The following is a 15,299-nucleotide window of genomic DNA, read 5'->3' as shown; positions in this document are numbered from 1 at the left end:
TAGGATTTAACACCCATATTCTTTTTTAGAATTGCTAATTTGATAAAAATGTATTGAACATGTGCTAGGTAAGAAACAAAATTCTAAAGAAGTTATTTGAAGCTTTTTTGCTAATAATGCTTACATCCAATTCCGAAAAACAAAAAGGATTATAAGGAGAGAAAAATAATGTTATATATTTACATAATTAAGTAAATGAAATGATGTTTCCCATGAGATAAATCACATATTGGCAAAGAATATAATTTGTGCTTTTTGTTGTATTAAATAAAGCATACACAGAAAAAATACAATACTTTCTAATGGAAATTGGAAACAGTTGAAGGCATGGAAACAATAAAACATTTACTGTATAATGTACCTACAGTCTCATTATAAATAAAATGAAACAAATGTCTAATGAATTTGGGGGCACACAGTGGACCATCGATATTATATTTATGGAAAGAAGGAAAGCACAGAGGAAGGGAGAAAAGGCTATGGTCACTGCATAAAGGAGTCGTGATAGCTTGTGTTCAACATACTACCATTCATTCCTATCCTCTCAGTGTACATGTCATTCCTCTATCAACGGATGGCCTCTAATTTGTCCACCCTGTTGATCTCACCAATTACAGGACTAGTTACCTACCGAGAGGATTGTATCTTCCTCCTAGCCATGTTGTAATGCTCTCGTTTAGAAGCTAGTGACCATGCAGGAAATGAGACTATACTGAAACTGCCAAGCTCTAAGCAGCCTGATTGGAAATTAAAACACCATGTGTTGTGAGGTGAAGGGGTGCCAAGGCACTGGTCACGGAAGTAAAAAAAAATACATTGAATGTCCAACTCAGGAGAGGTGTCAGATGTGTGCAGCTCCAGGCCTTTATCTGACCGCAACTGCATGTGAGACACTGAGCTAGAAGTAAGTACTCCCCGAGCTCAGGCAATCTAAAGGTCAGACACAAATAATAATGATTTTTATTTTAAGCCACTAAGTTTTCATGGGATTTGTTCCTGAGTAATATATAACTGAAACAAGGTCCTTATTCATGTTCAAACATACCACAAACCTTTAATAAGTTCCATTTAAACTGAGTCATCTGTATGGGTAAGAACCCTGGGTCCTGGCCCCTAGCAGGTAGACACTCTTATTGTGAGGGGAAGAGAACACTCTGCTTCCATACTAAGAGGAAATGCAGTGGGCATATCCATCTCATTGAAAAGTACAGTTGAAAAAGTTACAAATGATTGTGTTAAGTATAGCAAAGGACAGGATAACAATAGCTGAAAATAGTGTCAATGGTAAAAGGAGGCACTGGTTTGGTTGAGACCAATTTAAAGCACAAAATAATCAAATGTGTGAAAGAGGTATATATAAAGATTAAACAGTGACTAAAATCCAAAATTACAGGGACTAGCTAACAAGGCCAATGAATTTCCCCTAACCTCTTTCTCCAAGAAGGGAAGTCTCTTTTGGAAAGTTATTGGCTACTATTAATGATGGAACTTGATAGAAATAAAAGGAGAGAAGATTGCAAGCAGTGCAAATAGTCTTAACCCCAACAAAAGGAGCGGTGTGGTGGGGACTGTGGTGCAAGGTTGAAGATGGAAAGGAGAGGAGTTAGCCCATCCTGAGGAAAAATATATAAAACATCATGCACAGGTTGCTCTTGTAACTCCTAAGCCCTACCTGTTTATTTTAGAAAACTCTAAATTATACATACTCTTGAAGAAAACTTACGATGGATTCTAAATTGTAGTTTTTCTAAACATATTTTATCCAGGTAACATTCACAGGTACCCACTGGCACTATTTCCTGAAAAAAATTACTGGTGATCTCTCTCCTTCATATTCTCCATCACCCACTGGCCGTTGTAATTACTCCATGTACAGTGGGAGCAATTCCTTGCAATCTATGGGTAACACAAAAATAACACAAAATAATGCACATCAAAATAGTAGCTAACCTTTATTCAATACATATTGATAGATTCACACAGATAATTTTAATGATCATAACTATGAAGTAAGTGTAACAATAGTACTAGTACTTATTTCAGGAAGTGTTATAATAAGAAGTACTTCATTTACAGATGAACGACTAGAAAAATTTAATAAGTAACTGGCCCAAAGATACAGATATTGGCCATGTTAGGATGTAAACCTAAGCAACCTAAGTCTAGAGCGCACTTCCTATTTTCTAGAATACAGGAGGTGTAACAGTCACTGAAAGGTCAGAGCACTGCTGAAGGCACAAAGCACTGAGGAACCTACTGACCACTCCTATGGGCTTTTTTTTAAAGATTTTATTGGAGAAGGGGAACAGTGTGTACTTCCAGGACTTTTTTTTTTTTTTTCCAAGTCAAGTTGTTGTCCTTTCAATCTTAGTTGTGGAGGGCGCAGCTCAGCTTCAGCTCCAGTTGCCATTGCTAGTTGGAGGGGGCACAGCCCACCATCCCTTGGATGGGAGTTGAACCGGCAACCTTGTGGTTAAGAGGACGTGCTCCAACCAACTGAGCCATCCGGGAGGTCAGCGGCAGCTCAGCTCAAGGTGCCCTGTTCAATCTTTAGTTGCAGGGGGCGCTGCCCACCATCCCTTGAGAGACTCGAGGAATTGAACTGGCAACCTTATGGTTGAGAGCCCACTGGCCCACGTGGGAATCAAACCGGCAGCCTTTGGAGTTAGGAGCATGGAGCTCTAACCACCTGAGCCACCAGGCCGGCCCCTCCTATGGGCTTTTGAAACCTCCCATCAATAAGCTCTTTACCACTTAATGATAGGTAAGGGTACGGAACTCTGCAAACATTATGTGGGACTCCTATCAAGTTTACAAAACAAAATAAAACAAAACAAAACAAAAAATATATATATGAAGTAAAAGGAAATAAACAGGTAAAAAAGCGGAAATTATTACTTTATACTATAAGCTCAATGTGTACATTTCAGAGGTCAAATTATGTTAAACACCGTATTCAATCAAATTTCAGCTATACTTTGTATAATTCAATTTGATATTTGTATAAATCTGGTTATTCTTTTATTGAAATTTTATAATTGACACGGAGGGTTTTATTTTAACCTCTGAAAAGCTGTCTTAAATTTGATGATATGTCTTAGTTTTGATGGCACAGTTTATACTTTATGGTATATTTGTAGTACAGGACTACAGTCAGAGTTGGCTTTGGGGACATACAGTATGCGCAGTAACACAAGACCCCATGTGTAAAAGGACCCCACTCCTGGTTTAACACTCTGGTGTTGCCATCTTAAAATTCTTAATAAGTTTGAATAAGGAGCCAGATATTTTCATTTTGCACATGGCACCACAACTTGAGCATCCAATTTTGAGTAGAGTAATATCTGGAATAATTATTGATGTGTAATTTAGTAACTCATAATTTGGACTCCAATTTTATGATTTCAAGTATATTCCACTTGTGTCATTATCATCTCCTTGCATTAACTACTTTCTGGATTTAGTGGCCTACAAGTTGTCAGATACTAGAAGAAAGGTGTTTATCACATTCCAGAATCCTCACAGATCACCAGGCATCTTTGGATAAAATTGACAACTAGTTAAACAGATGGAACTACTAATTTGAAAGCAAGGAACATACGGTATCTCTCACTGTCCCTCATTATAAGAGACATACCTCATTTTAGACCCAAGTGTAACTCCATCCCACACAGACCTGATGTTATCTGACATTTATTATGGTAAACTATTTACATCAGAAATGCTACATTATGAAAATAAGGCTACAGAATATCTTATTTATGCTTTAGACATTAATTATACAACTTTAAACCTCCTACATTACACTTTCCATGTGTTCTTCATTCTGTTCTTTACCCCATATTCTTCCTGCCCTTTAGTCTTGGACATCTCAGAAATTTAAAGTAATATGTTAAGTCTGTGTTTGTGATAACATTCTGCCAAATATACATGATAACTTATAATAAAAGAAATATCACACATTGTGAAAAGAAACTATATTTTCGAAGTAGTGACTATAATACCAGCAGTTATAACCTCTGGTGAAACTCATTTAATGAACTCTGAAAACATTAGGTTTCCTAATTGTGTTATTATTATTATTATTATTATTATTATTATTATTGCTAGTTCTGAAACACATATTAGAAACACTTTAGACAAATATGTGTTTTAAGCTAAAATATTTACAATAGTAAGATCTGAATCTGATAAATTGAATAGGTCTAACATCTATCTATCTATCTATCTATCTATCTATCTATCTATCTATCTATCTATCTACCTACCTACCTACCTATCTATCTTTCTTTCTTAAACATATTTTTTTTTGTTGTTTCTGCTTCTTGAAGAAAAATAACAGCTTATTCTTCTGGGGGTTGTCCTAAAAGGACTTGATTGTCTCCTCCATCTTTTTAGAGAAAGACCACTATTATTAAGATATTTAATGTCTGAGGTCAACAGCATACTGAGAGTTGTAAAAAAATTAGGAGGAAGAAGGAATATACAACTCCACGTGCAACCAGAAAACAAAATCCTGTATCATTATATTTATCTACATGTCCATCCTTATATCATTAATTACCATTGTGTCTTGATGTAATACATAGAAATCTTAAAATAAAACCATTCAAGTCATTCAATTCAAATGCCATTCAAACTCCTTTTGGCTCTCTTAAGTCTTCATGCATGACCAGATACATTTTAGAATTCCCTTGTCAATTCTGAAAAGAAAACCTAATGAAATTGCAAATGTGAATGCCCAAGAACTATAGTTCTATGTGGGGAGGGGTGGGGAGGATATATATATCTCTACCTTGTACATAGTTCATTAAATTTATGCCTAAAAATTTTGTTTTATTACTTTTTCTGCCATTGTAAAACTGAGTATTTTCACTTTCCCATTGTTCATTCCTATCATTTAATAAGAAAATTAATTTTGGTATATCAATCTTGTATCTTGCAAGCTTGATATTGTCACTCAGTTCTTCTAGTAGATTCTATGGAATTATCTATATACACATTCATGTTACATGTGAATAAAGATTCCTCTTCATTTTCCAATGATTTCTACATTTCTCGATTGCCTAATTACAATGCTTAAAACAAATGTTGGAAGAAGTGGTAAGAGTAGATTTATTTTTTATCTTTTTCTTGAAATTATATTTAGATTTTCACCATCACATTTAATGTTTAATGTATGTTCTTTTCTTAGATGTTATTTTTCATGGTTAAGATGTTATCTTCTATTTGTAGCCGAGTAGGAATTTTTATCATGAATGTATTCTGAACTTTATCAAATGGTTTTACTCCATTTTATTATGTTTTTCTTTTTTATTCAGTCAATAAGGTGAAATGTACTAGTGTTTACTTTTTAATATTAAATTAACCTTGCACTTAGGAGGTAAATGAAACTTGGTACAGTAGTATTCATTTTATGTATTAAGTTTAATTTGTTAATTTTATTCAAAGGATTTCTGGATATTCATCAGGATATTTGTCTACAGTTTTCTTATCATGTGATATATTTGTCTAGATTTATTACTCACAGTAATTCTGTCCTCAAATTGAATTGAGTAGTGTTCGCCCCTACATTATTTTCTGAAATAACTTATGTAAGACTTGTATTATTTCTTTCCTAAAATATCTGGCAGAAGATGTCAGTGATGCTAGCTAAACCTAGAGTTTTGTGATGAAATGAGGCAGAGGAAACATTAAAATCATGAATTAATTTTATCTTGTATATATAGCACAATAGAAATATGAATAGAAATATTCATATTTCTATTTATTCATGTGTCAGGTTTTGTGATTCCAGTTTTTCAAGGATGTTTATTTTTTTCTAAGTTATTGGATTAATTGGCATAAAGTATTTGTAATAATCCCTAATCTTCCTTAATGTAAGATCTGTAGCAATGTCCCTTCTGTCCTTTCTAATATTAACAAATTGTGTCTTCTTACTTTATTTCATGATCATTATTTCCAGAAATTTACGATTTCTGATGAGAATTCAGCTGTTAGTCTTACTGAGATTCCCTTGTAGTCTTACTGGATCCCTTGTATGTTAGTAGTCATTTCTCTCTTCCTGTATTCAAGATTCTCTATTTGTTTTTGACTTTCAAAGGTTGATTATAATCTGTTTTCATTTGTATGTCTCTGTGTTTATCTGGAGTTCTTTGAACTTCTTGAATGTTTATATTTCTGTTTTTCATTAAATTGGGGACACTTTCAGCCATTATTTCTTCAAATATTCTTTCTGTCTCTTCTCTCTTTTCCTTAAACTTCCATAATATGCTGGTTCACTTACATGTCCTATAGTTCACTTATTATTTTTTCTGTCTGAAGTTTATTTACCCCTAGCCATGCACAAAGGGTGGGGGGATCATTCAGGAGAAGAAAGCCATGTTTAAAGAAGTAAACAGAGACGTCATAAAAATGGTGGCATGAGGTGAGCCACTGTACATCTTCCCTGGAATTTACAACTAACTGAACAACTATAACTCCACAAAGGAATCCCTGAAGAGAAGACAGGCAACACTAAGAGGCCCACAACTGAATTCACCTAAAGGTGGGCAAATCGCGTGAGCAGGGGAGGAGGGAAGGGAGTAGTGCAAAGACAGAGCTGCGTGGCTGCAGGACGCAGACCTTGCTCAGTACTCCGAGCTCGCTGCATCCCGGAACTACTGCAGCTGCAGGAGAGGGAAGAACTCAGATTGCTGGGGCTCCGTTTATGGCCCACAGGCCTGAGGGGACGGCATATAACGCAGCTGGGCCCATCACTCACGGCAGGGACCTCGGAGAGAAGACTGAGGGAAGAAGGCTGAAAATGGTGGTTTAAGCCCTCACTGCCGAGCAGAGAATGGAAGCCTTAGGCACTGAGACTAGCCGTCCCCTCCCTACCCTCCCAGAGCTCGCTCCGCCACCACATGCCCGGTGCTAGAAGCAGAACAGCAGCAGTGTCAGATCAAAAGAACAGAATAGTTGCTGTTCTGAGAACTGTGGACCGCAGACACAGATTTGCAGGCCAACTAGTTCTGGCAAAGGGGAGGGAGCTGTGGAAACAGGACCGGCTGTGGTGGTGGTCACCGCCTTTGCTCTGGGCCACCTCTCACAACTCACCCTGCCTCTGGCCCCACCTATCTGGGCGGATCCCTGCAGGAATAAACAGAATTGCTGAAATATAAGGGCTCTGAATCTGGTGCAGGAAGAGCTTTGGAACTTCAAAAGTTCTCCGCGTACCCACAGGGACACTGTGGCCTGTGACCCAGGTGAACTATTAACAGAGGAGAAGCCTGTCTCCCAGGGAATCCTCCCATTGTGTGAGAAGCTGGAATAGTGCAGAGAAAACAGAGCACTACTGTGTGATAGAGAAAAAAAGGCTTAAGTCGGAGAGAAAATAAAACATTCTACCAACAAGTACTGGAAAACAAAAGAAAGACCTCTTCCTATCAACTTGTTGCAGAAACCACTCCTGTAGATGTCTAGGAAGAGAAATAATAAATCAGTAATTGCTATGAATAACCAAGGCAACAAGATAGCTCAGAAAGAAAGTGAAAAGTCTCCAGAAAAGGAACTTAAAGATATGGAAACGTGACGTAAATGACAGAGAATTCAAGATTGCAGTTCTGAAAAAACTCAACGAGTTGCAAGAAAACACAGAAAGGAGTTTAATGAACTCAGAAACACACTCAAAGAACAACATGAGCATTTTATGAAAGAGATTGAAATTTTAAAAAAGAACCAAATAGAATTTCTGGAGATTAAGAACTCAATAGAAGAAATTAAGAATGAAACAGCCAGCTTAGGTAGTAGAGTTGACCAGATGGAGGAAAGAATCAGTGACATCGAAGATAGAAACATGGAAATTACACAGATGGAAGAAGAAAGAGACTTGAGACTTAAAAGAAATGAAAGAACTCTACAAGAACTTTCTGACTCCATCAGAAAGAGCAATATAAGAATAATGGGCATACCAGAGGGAGAAGAAAGAGAGAAGGGAACAGAAAATATATTCAAACAAATTGTCGATGAGAACTTCCCAAACTTGTGGACAAAACTGCATCCTCGAATCCAAGAAGTAAATAGAACAGCTAATTACTTCAATCCCAACAGGCCTTCTCCAAGGCACATTGAATTGAAGCTGTATAAAATCAACGACCAAGAAAGAATCTTCAAGGCAGCCAGGGAAAAGAAGATGTTAACCTACAAAGGAAAGCACATTAGATTATCATCAGCTTTTTCAGCAGAAACTCTACAAGTCAGGAGGGAGTGGAACCAAATATTCAAACTATTGAAAGAGAGAAATTATGAGCCAACAATAATATGTCCAGCAAAGATATCCTTTGGATATGAAGAAGAATAAAGACCTTTCCAGATATACAGAAGCTGAGGGAATTTTCTAATACACGACATGCACTACAAGAAATACTAAAGGACGCTATTCGACCACCATCAACAGGGACAATTTGTGGCAACCAAAACATAAAAAGGGGGAGAGTAAAGGCCTGCACCAGAATATGGAAATGGAGAAAGTAAGTGTGCTGAAGAAAATGGAATTTTCTAAATATCAAACTTTCTTTTACATAAACTTAAGGGTAACCACTCAAAAAAAAAAAAAATCCAGAACTGAAATATATACTGTAGTAAAGGAAGAAACAGAGGGAAACATCATAGAATACCACCACACGGAAATAATAGACAGCAACAAAAAGGCAAAGAAACAATGGAGACGCAGCCTTACCAGAAAACTAAAGATAGAATGACAGGAAACCCTCCCATATCAATAATCACCCTAAATGTAAATGGACTGAACTCACCAATAAAAAGGCACAGAGTAGGAGATTGGATCAAAAAACTAACCCAACCATATGCTGTCTCCAAGAGACACATCTCAGCTACAACGACAAGCATAGACTCAAAGTGAAAGGGTGGAAATTGACAGTCCAAGCAAATGATATCCAGAGAAAATCAGGTGTAGCCATACTGATATCAGATGAAACACTTCAGGATGAAAAAGGTAACAAGGGACAGAGATGGACATTTCATAATGGTAAAGGGGACTATACAACAAGAAGACATAACAGTCATCAATATTTATGCCCCAATCAGGGAGCACCAAAATATACAAAGCAACTACTAACAGAACTAAAGGGAGAAATTGACCAAAACACTATTATACTAGGGGACTTAAATACATCATTGACAGCTATGGATAGATCATCCAAACAGAAAATAAATAACGAAATTGCAGCACTAAATGACACATTAGATGAAATGGACATAATTGACATATATAGATCACCTCATCCTAAAACATCAGACTATACATTTTTTTTTCTAGAGTACATGGAAGATTGTCAAAGATAGACCACATGTTGGGACATAAAATCAGCCTCAGCAAATTTAAGAAGATTAAAATCATACCAAGCATATCCTCTGATCACAAGGCTTTGAAATTGGATATCAACTGCCAAAAGAAAGCAGGAAAAAAAAACACAAATACATGGAGATTAAACAACATACTTTTAAAGAACGAACGGGTCAAGGAAGAAATTAGAGGTGGGATCAAAAGATACATAGAAGCAAATGACAATGAAAATACATCCTACCAAAATTTGTGGGATGCAGCGAAAGCAGTTTTAAGAGGGAAATTTATATCATTACAGGCCTAACTCAAGAAACAAGAAAAATCCCCAATAAATAACCTCATGTCACACCTTAAAGAACTAGAAAAAAAAAAAATAAAACCCAAGGTCAGCAGAAGAAAGGAAATAACAAAAATCAGAGCAGAACTAAAATGAAATAGAGAACAAAAGACAATAGAAAAAATTAATGTGCAAAGAGCTAGTTCTTTGAAAAGATTAACAAAATTGACAAACCCTTGGCTAGACTCACTAAGATAAAAAGAGAGAAGACACTAATTAACAAAATCAGAAATGAAAAAGGGGAAGTTATCACGGACACCACAGAAATACAAAGGGTCATCCAAGAATACTATGAAGGACTATATGCCACCAAATTCAATAACCTAGAAGAAATGGACAAGTTCTTAGAAATATATAGCCTTCCTAGGCTGAACCACAAAGAACTGGAAAATCTAAACAGACCGATCACCAGTAACAAAATTGAATCAGTCATCCAAAACCTTCCCAAAAGCAAAACTCCTGGACCAGATGGCTTCACTAGTGAATTCTACCAAACCTTCCAAGAGGATCTAATACCAATCCATGTTCCTCGAAAATAAGACCTAACCGGAAAATAAGCCCTAGCATCATTTTTCAGGATGACAACCCCTGAACATAAGCCCTAATGCATCTTTTGGAGAAAAAATTAATATAAGACCCGGTCTTATTTTCGGGGAAAAACGGTAACTGAGTCCGAGATGTTATCTTTGACTTAAACCTAATTCTAGTTTGAGGTTTGGTTATTATTATTATTATTATTATTATTTGGTCATAGTTGGTTATTATTATTATTATTATTATTATTATTATTATTATTATTATTTGGTCATAGTTGATAGACCCAAGCTTTACTCTTAAGTGAGTTTCATGCTGACCAGATCCTAATGTCTTAAGGGCTTAATGATTAAAAGGAGTGTACATACAGTGTAAACACAGGTAGCAGGATTTGGGGAAAGAATGCAAGTGAGTCATAGTTCTGTCAGGCTTAACAAAGCTAGCTTGGATTAAAGCAGAATGCATGCTAAAGAAATGAAGTTCATTCTAGAAAAAGCCTATATTGTTGTGAATGAACCATGAAGGTCAATTCTGGTGAGATCCCAGAAAGAAAAGAGAAATGCTCAATCTTCTCAGAGAATACCTAATTAATCCTGAACATAACGTTGGCAGGGATATAAATGGTCAAGTCCATTCTGCTATCTCATGTGGAAATGGGGAAAATGTTATTGGACAATGGAAGAAAGGTGATCCTTGATCTACAGTGGCAAATAACTTGTTTGGATTGTGTTTGTGCTGTTGTATTTTGTATAGAATTTGTGAGCCATAAAATCAGCAGCAGCAATTTCTAAGCTAAATGTTGAAAGGGTGGCCCGGTTTCTCATGACTGCTTATTGTAAATTATAACAACAAAGAAAGGATTTAAAGACAGAATTGTTAACTAAAATTGAAGCAGAACTGAAAGAGGTGTAGTTTTCAGTTTTATCCGTATTAAAAGGAATTTTCAGAAAGTCTGTTTGGCAGAAAAAACTAAGGGTGTGATCAGGGACCATTTGATATGATTATGAGTACTGACCAGCCATATCCACAGAAGCCAGGATCTATTCTCCAAGACAATAGAATAATGACCAGGAAAGCAACTGAGAGGTCACTAGGGCTGTTCCTCCCATAACAGGACCAGAATGCATGAGTCCTGAGGACCTGGCTGCCTCCACCTAGACTTTAAAGGACAGGCCCAATGTCCCTCACAACTGGGCAGGGAGGGCCGTTGTAGAGAGCTTCCTTAGGGGCAGGGGCATCCACTGCCTTGGGGCCCCAACCACTGCAAGGTAAAGCTTTAAAGGGGAGACTTTAGCTCAAGTGAATTCATAAAGTGGGACTCCTGTCACTGTGAGTCTGAAAGTCAGCACCTCTGCCCCATGGTTCTGCAGAGCACTGAGCCAAAGAGCATTATTCTCAAGCCTTATAATGTCATGGAGTTTGCCTTATAGTTTGGATTTACTTGGGACCTGTTACCCCTTTCTTCTTTCCTATTTCTCCCTTTTGGAATCAGAATGTCTATCCTATAAGTGCCCTACAATGATATTTTGGAAGCAAATTACTTGCTTGATTTTACAGGTTCACTGCTGGATAGCAATTTGTCTCAGGATGAGTCGTATTTTGAGTCTCACTCATATCTCTTTCACAAGATATTTAGATGAGACTTTAGACTTAGATTTTAAAGTTGATGCCAGAACCAGGTAAAACTTTTAGTAGTCAGGATGAAATGAATGTATATTGTATGCAAAAAGAACATACATTTTGGGAGTTCAGGGGTGGGATATGGTCTTAATGATTGTATCCCCACCCCCAAAAAAATGTATATGTTGAAAGTCTAACCCTCGATATAATGGTATTAGGTGGTGGGGCCTTTGGGAGGTACTTATGTCATAAGCCCTCATGAATGCGATTAATGCCCTTATAAAAAGACCCCCAGAGATCTCCCTTGTCTCTTCCACCATGTGAGGTTAAAGTGAAAAGTCAGTGGTCTATGAACTGGGAAGCAGGCTCCCATAAGACACTGAATCTGCCATAACGCTGATCTTGGACTTCCCAGCCTCAAGAACTGTAAGAAATAAATTTCTGTTATTTATAAGCCACTTACTCTATAGACTTTTGTTACAGCAGCATTAATAGAACAAGAACCCCACATTTTTTTTTTTAAATCTGTATCTTTATAAGTATACTTTTGTCGACACTGACTTTTACAGACATTGGCGCCTTCATTGATTTTATCGTGATTTTAAATAATTTATTTTTCTGGTTTTTACAACACAGTTTGTTGGTTTATCACCACTTCCCATGAAATAGCTTATCACTTTACATATAGTATAAGAATAGTACAGCACTGCACTTTTGTATTCCTAAATCTAGTGTTTAGGATATTTTTTATTCCTACATGAATTATGAACCCCACACTATATTTTAATTATTTCACTTTAATATCATGACTTAATTAAAAGAAAAACTTATTTTTACATTTAGCCACGTAATTATAATTACAATACTCTTCAATTAATTATGTAGATTTCTATTTCCATTTGGTACTATTTTTCTCTATATTGAAGACTTTTCTTCAACATGTTTTTAGTACAAGTCTCCTACCAATAAATGTTCATATCTACCTTTTTCTGCTATTTTGTCTTAAGTTGCCTGTATCTTGTCTTATTTTTAAATGGATATTTTGCTAGATACAAAATTCTAGCTTGAAAATTAATATTTTACTTTCAGAAATTTAAAGATGTCGTTTCATTCTCATGTCCACTTATGATTCTTGTTTTCCTGTATATAATGCTTTCTCCTAGACTCAAGATCCTTTTAAGATTTTCTCTTTATCTCAGACTTCCAGAAATTTAATTATGATGTGCCTTGGTATAGTTGTTATTATCATCATTATTATTTTCTTTTTTTCTTTGTCTCTTTCATGCCTATATCTATTTCTATTAAATGAAATTTTTCTAATATTTTAAAATATATTCAATGATGATGCTCTGATATCTTTCTAATGTTTTTAATGGATGATGGCCATTATAAATATTATGGTGTTAAGTGTCTATATTTCTGAGTACCCATTTAAATGGATGAATAATTTATCCTCTCAATGTAAATGTAAATAGAACAAAGATAAAGATGGGGAGATAGACAATGAAGGGTATTTATTTTATTAGAAAATACATCCTAGTTCTAAATGAAGTATAGAACATGAGCAGAATCTAAACATTAGTATTCTCCAGCCGTCTGGTCAAAAGAATCAGCAGTAGGAACTTGACTATCTTTTCCTGGAAATTCTAAAATAATAGTAAGGACTAAATATATTCCATAAGAATATTCACCAATACTAGTTTCCCGAATCTTTAGTACACTAAGAAACTATACTCCATCATTCAGGATAAACTACAATGCAAACTGAAGATAAGAAAGATGTAGAGACAGGCACATCTTGTTGTTTTGGTCCACTGACCCATAAAAGGTATAATGACAGAGTTATTACTATAAAACAGAGCAAATCCCCAAGGTAAACTAAACTATAAAAATACTGAGCAAAATCAGATCAGTACTGAGCTTAACAATCAGATCTCACAGGAATAAAGAGATGTAAGTGGCCAATATGCAGTAACTGATATGCAATCTCACTCATAACTAGAGGTGCACAAAGAGAAAATAATTATGCCTTGACTATCAGATTAGCACTAGGTTACAGAACAGATTATGTAATGTTATGACAAAATTTGTAGGAAACAGGTCATCTCAGTCTCCTCTTGTAGAACTGAAAATAATACAGCACATTCAAAGCCTTTAATTCAACAATGACTCTGGTAGAAATCTAGCAAAACCAACCAACACAACAACAAAAATGCATACCTGTGCCTAAACTCTTATAATTATGATCCATAAGGCATTTTTTGGTAATAAGAAAAAGGTATATTTAACAATAACAATAATCCTAAATCCCATTAATGGAGTAGTCTTTAAAATATTATGGAGCATCCCACTGCATTCTAATATGGACTTCTAGTCAGTCATCAATACGAAAGAGACAGATATATACATATTCTCTTTCTATGTCATTAATTACAATGTGTTTACTATGCTTTAAATTATGTTTAAAACATATGCTGAGGATATGTATACAATAATGCATGAAAATAGAGAGTGAACTGAAATAGTATATACCAGTTTTCTTAATCTGGTTACCTCGGGAATAAGAAAGAAATATGAATAGCAATTTTTGTTTTCCTTCACTCCTGAAGCTTTAGATCAGGAATACGTTCATTGATGACATGTCAAAACTGTAATTTTAAACATCATGTTTAAGTGTGCTGTTGACCCCAAACTTATCCATCCCTTGGATACAACCTCTCCTAACATTATTCTGGCTGATTTACAAAGTGGGGCTCAAGTGAGTTGGTATTTATGTACCAGTTAATTATTCCCTTTTATGAAAAAAAAAAAAAAAGATTGCTCTTCCTTCTTTATAGCATACAATGTGGTAGGTGCTACAGGTGAAAGAGTCAGCAGAACAGACTAAGCCTTCCCACATTTGATTACAGTCTACGTTGCCAGACAAACAAGTAATAACAATGACTACAGATTGTAAATCATCCAATAAAGGGAAACAAAAAAAGTCATTAGCAAAAATAGTTACTTGTGACATGTGAATAGAGTCCTATAGAATATGCGTAAATTAGCCTTTGAACCAGTAAGAAAAATATGGAGGGAAAAATAAATGTAAAGACCTATAAGTAAAGGGTTTGGCTTGTTTGAGGAGTGGAAAGCAGGCAAGGCGAAGAAAGACAAGAATAATATAAAATAATGTTGTAGAAATCAGTGAAATGTCAGATTACGCCAAATCTAAAGGTTATAATTGGGAATTTGAATTTCATTACAAGACATAACTTTCAGGAGTGAGTATACTTGGAACAGATAAAGAAGTCAATATTGCTTGTTATTTGTTTGGTTTAACATAGGCACATGAGGGTATGTTAGCTTTGGTTCTGATGGTATATTTTTAAGTTTTAAAAGGGTAAAAAAAGGTAAAGTATATCTTTAGATATTCCTGAATCCTAATATGCTCAGGATAAATGTTGTATCCCTTTTTACCTC

This window comes from Rhinolophus ferrumequinum, chromosome 4, assembly GCF_004115265.2.
Source record: "Rhinolophus ferrumequinum isolate MPI-CBG mRhiFer1 chromosome 4, mRhiFer1_v1.p, whole genome shotgun sequence".
In the NCBI taxonomy this organism is placed as follows: Eukaryota; Metazoa; Chordata; class Mammalia; order Chiroptera; family Rhinolophidae; genus Rhinolophus; species Rhinolophus ferrumequinum.
The sequence above is the reverse complement of the archived record's forward strand: the minus strand, read 5'-3'. Positions refer to the sequence as shown.